Here is a 5,059-nt window from a genome sequence, read left to right on the forward strand (position 1 = left end):
TAGATTAGCCATTTAGGTTAAATAACTCTGGAATATTAATTTAGTGACTGACACTAACTCAATATGCAGTGGTACTGCAAAGGATATTATTAGATCAGCCATCTAATTAACCGCATGTTGAATACTCCGATCTTAGACATACCAAAAGTTTTTGATGAAGTCTGACACAAACCTTTGATCGGTAATCACCTTCCCGGGGCTTCTATCCTTCTGGCTGGAATTCCATCTCAAATTTCCTTTTCAACCATCTTATTGCTGTTGTGGTAGACGGTCACAGTTTTCCCAAATCTATTGACAGTGTTGCTACTCAGAATTATGCCTTGTTATCCACTATATTCCTGTTATCCATCTTTGACCTTTTAAACAAAATGTCTACGCTGATAACACTGCCCTACACTTTTCCACATCTTTTCAGAGACGACCAATTATTTAGGAAATAAACAGTTCATTTAGGAACGCAAAATAACGCCTGACTTCTGATCTCTTTAAGGGTTCGATATTAATTTCATTGTTATTTTCAATATATATCATTGATATTAGTAAATTTACAGATAACACGAATTCGGATAGGTAGATTGTTTAGGTCCTTGCAGGCAGATTTAGATAAGATGAACAAACAAACAGGCTTATGGCAGATGCAGTTCAATATTAACAATTGCAAAGTGTTTAGCGTAAATAGATAATATACGCATGATAATTAAATGACGAACAACAAGGCCCTGGTATGTTCTGAATATGAAAAGAGTTATAGTAAGCTCCGATTTTGGTTAAAGAAGGCAATGCGTAGAGGCAAAACATATGACCAATAGGGTACTAAGGTTTATCTTTAGGTGTGTTAAAAGCAGAAGTCCTGACGTAAGATCAAAATAGTATTTGGCGCTTTTCAGACCCCATATAGATTGTATGGTATAGCTTTGGTCTCAACATGAAAAGAAGGATACATGTCTACTAGAATCAGTGTAAAGGAGGATGTCAAAAAAAAAAAATAAATAAATAAAATAAAGGATAAGAGATAATGCAGATATAATGAGTTTAAAATTGAGAAGTTCAAATTTAGGAAAGAAATGAGAAACTTTTTCTCTAATAGTGGTTGATGAATAGAACGTTAGTATTAGACTCAATAGGTATCATAATTTTAGTAGCTAATAGGACAAGAAAATTTGTTTAGAGGATCATTTAAGAAGAAATTCAGTGATAGGCCTGAACCCTTAACAAAAACGCTACTAATAGTTTTAGGAAAAGAACAGTGACTGTGTACCACAACTCAAATAAAACGGTCAGAAAGCAAACGAGATGAAGTTATGAGAAGGATAGAATCCGTAGGAGGATAGTTTGGGAATTAAAGGGTTTTGTGCTTCTTTTTTTTATCATTTTTTTATATGAGTAGTCCAACAACAAAAATTGCACCAAAATCTCCGAAATAAGATAAGTACAACCCATTAACAAAAACTAGAATGTAACAAGTGGAATAAGTGGAATTGACAAAGGCAAAATGCATGATTAACATAAATGCGAAAGATTTTAAAAGATTACAGACTACATGAAGTAAAAAGAAGTTGGAGGAGAGGAGGGAACAAACACTGAATCATGCAAGGTAAATTTTTTTTTTTCAGCAGAGATTTGGTACGAGTTCAACTTTAGCAATAGATGAGATGGCAGTGATACCATCATGTTGAAATGAAAGGAGGGATAAATGAAAAGCAAAGTAATTGGATAAGTTATTTTTAGCCAAATGGCAAAGGTCTGAGGAAGAGTTGGATCTTGCATTATTTTGGAGATAAGTGTTTTTGGCTAATTTGAGAGCAGACTTCCCATTATTCCAAGCAAAGACAGAGCGCATGAGATTTAGGTAATAAAAGGCTCAAGTCAATTTTATGGGACACCATTTTATCATCTATATCATGAGAATAAACTGTTTCACGTAGGGCATTATAAGTATACTCAGGGTCGATATTAATATAACAGTCTAACATGCTGACATTTATAGTCCTTTGCCCAAAAGGGGACTCCTGGACTAGTGAAGAAGTTTTCATGTTAATTAAGGTTTGTTTTACAAGGTAAGTGTTAACTCTAGCTATATGGATGCCGTTCTTGTGTAGGAAAAGAAATGTCTGTAGATGGCTTGCTGTAGCTGCTCTCTTTTGTTTTCAGACGAAAAGGGAAATATTTAATGAGGCTACATTGGTTTTAATATTAGGTTCTTAGCACCCAATCTATGACGCAGTGCCTTAAATCTCACATGGAATAATTATCGTTTCGGAAACATAGTAACTTACATAATATACATAGTAACTTACATAATATACACAATATATATTACACTAGTATAGACTAATTTTAGGGTGCTGAATTCAAATCTGATCTTATATTTTCTCTATCACATCACGTTTTTGCGCTATAGGTATATATCCCATTTTCATGAATTTCAAGAAAAAAAAAATATCCTTTTAATCAGTAGTGTAGCAAAAGGGCCGGATTAAATGGTGTATTTTTGTAATTTATTTTTTATTTAGTCTCCCAATAAACTGGAGAATATCTTCGTCTTCTTTGAACATGTATAATATTCCCCTTTTTTTTATGATGCGAAAGTAAACGAACAGATTTCAACTTACACAACACTCGTCTGCAGGTAGTGCTTTATTACTGAATTTTCCATTGAATTTTGTTATCTATTGTTTTTATCTAGCTGATTTCTTTTTTTTTTTTTTTTTTGTGTGAAACAATGCCTAAGGTGTGGGGGGTTGGGTAGAAATTCAAGGAAAAACTCAGGTAGCTAACAACTTTTTTCTTGTATTTGTCTGCAGGATGTGTTGTTGATCTAACAATGATCTCTACATCTCACAGAAGACAGCGCTCAAATGATCCAAATATATTTTGCTACATCTGTGGAAGCTTTATTTTGAAGACTCAGAGGCGCAACATTACAAACTTTGTTAAGAGCGTGTATTTTGCGTACTTCAAAGTACCACTTGGAGGCCAAGACAAGAATATGCTAAACTGTTGGCTTCAAGACTGCAAGAAAATCGAATGTTGAAACCCCGCACAAGTGTCTCATTTTATCGTAACAGGGAAGCAAAACTGCTTAAGTACTTCCATTCTAGATGGCCAGCTTATTTATTGTACTGATGTAGAAGGGCTACTTCTCTTTATGGGACTTCCAGCATACGATTCAAGGAATTGGAGGCTTTTTATTGACAGTTCCAAAAGAAGTTTGAAATGTGTTCTGTTACAGAATGGAAATAAGTATGGCCCTATACCAATAGGTCATTCTGTAAACCTTAAAAAATATAATATCAAATTTGTTCTAGAGAGGTTGCAATATCATGTTCATGTGTGGTTAATTTGTGTCGATTTGAAAATTGTTAACTTACTTTTAAGTCAGCAAGGAAGGTACAAAAAATATCCGTTTTCTCTGCTACTGGGACAGTAGAGCTACAGCAGAGCATTGGGTGAAAAATTAATGGCCTCAGCGACAGAGTTTGGTATCTGGCGATAAGAATGTCATCAATGATCCTCTAGTGGATAGTAAGAACATTGCCTTTCCTCCCTTGCACATAAAACTTGGATTGATGCAGCATTTCGTCAAAGCTCTTGACCACGGTGGAGAATTCTTCAACTATATTTGTTCAACTTTTCCTGGTCTTTGTGAGGAGAAGAAAAAAAGTTGGAGTATTTGATGGACCTCAAATAAGAAACCTTATGAGAGATCCAAATTTTAACACATAAATGAATGAGACAGAAGAAAGATCTTGGAATGCATTTTGTAATGCTATGCAGAATTTTCTAGGGAATAAGAAAACAGACAACTTTGAAGAGATTGTGGAAGAGCTACTAATGAGCCTGTGAATGTGATGTAGAATGAGTATCAATATTCACTATTTACACAGCCATTTGGACAATTTTCCGGAGAACCTCGGGGATGTGAGTGAGGAACAAGGGGAGCGTTTTCATCAGGACATTAAACAATGGAAGAACGGTATCAAGGCCGGTGGGACTGACATATGATTGCGAATTATTGCTGGAGCTTGATGAGAGACAACCCAGTAGCTGTACATCAGAGATCGGCCAAGAAAAGAAAGTTCAGATAACTGCTATTTGCCATTGATCTGTGATATGTGTTTTTATATTTTCTATTTTAATTGTCACTATATTTGATTTGCTATACATTGGACTTTGCAATCTTTGTTATTCCTTGATTAAGAATATACGAAATGTAGAACTAAAAATCACGTGTCTTTAACATAAAACCTTCTGCTGATGAGTAATTTTCATAAAAAAAAAAAAGATATACCTCGAAATCCTGATGTGATAGACAAATACTGAGTTCATATTCATATTCAGCAGCCCAAATTTAATTAGAATTTGTTTTAAAATCTTTTGCCAGAAATATCGTGTTGACCAGTGTTATGTATACATTAAAGGCGGCAACCAACCTACCTAGTAGACAGGGTCGTGCCCAATTATATATAAGTACATTTTTACTTGCTTAGTCTTTTGCGTTTGGGCTAAATGATATATCAGTTACTTGGATCCAACACCATAATTAGAGCAATCCTAAGAGTGTTTTGCTTTTTAGAGTTAGCCAGCACACTTGTGTGTGTGTGTGTGTGTGTGTGTGTGTGTGTGTGTGTGTGTGTGTGTGTGTGTGTGTGTGTGTGTGTGTGTGTGTGTGTGTGTGTGTGTGTGTGTGTGTGTGTGTGTGTGTGTGTGTGTGTGTGTGTGTGTGTGTGTGTGTGTGTGTGTGTGTGAAAATCAATCTTGATACAGTTTATCTAGGTGACTAAACTCTTACCTGAAATTTCTGTTCCCTGCTGTTGAGGGAAGCGCCGTGCAGCAAACCCACCCCGAGCTGCTGAGCATGCTTGCACCTGTTACTTCCCAAGGAACACAATTTCTCCCGGTAATTCCATTCGCATCCCAGCTCGTACAAATGATTGGCCATGGTCTGAAAGCGAAGAATAGAAAAGTACGTTCAGGGGCCCATAGACGTACGATGACCGGATCCGGTCGCCGGAATAGTAAGCAAATCTCAACGTATAACGTGTTATCATACGATCAA

The 5,059-nt window shown here is 35.8% G+C and overlaps 1 long non-coding RNA gene across 1 annotated transcript in view; it reads left to right on the forward strand.

Moving 5' to 3' along the window:
* LOC123509862 overlaps nt 1–4,220 on the forward strand; it is a 9,871-nt gene extending 5,651 nt beyond the window's left edge. Inside the window, exon 5 of the long non-coding RNA XR_006676302.1 lies at nt 2,805–4,220. This is a non-coding gene — a long non-coding RNA (uncharacterized LOC123509862). The remainder of the gene's footprint in view (nt 1–2,804) is intronic.
* Nucleotides 4,221–5,059: the final 839 nt, after the last annotated feature.

This window comes from Portunus trituberculatus, chromosome 27, assembly GCF_017591435.1.
Source record: "Portunus trituberculatus isolate SZX2019 chromosome 27, ASM1759143v1, whole genome shotgun sequence".
In the NCBI taxonomy this organism is placed as follows: domain Eukaryota; kingdom Metazoa; phylum Arthropoda; class Malacostraca; order Decapoda; family Portunidae; genus Portunus; species Portunus trituberculatus.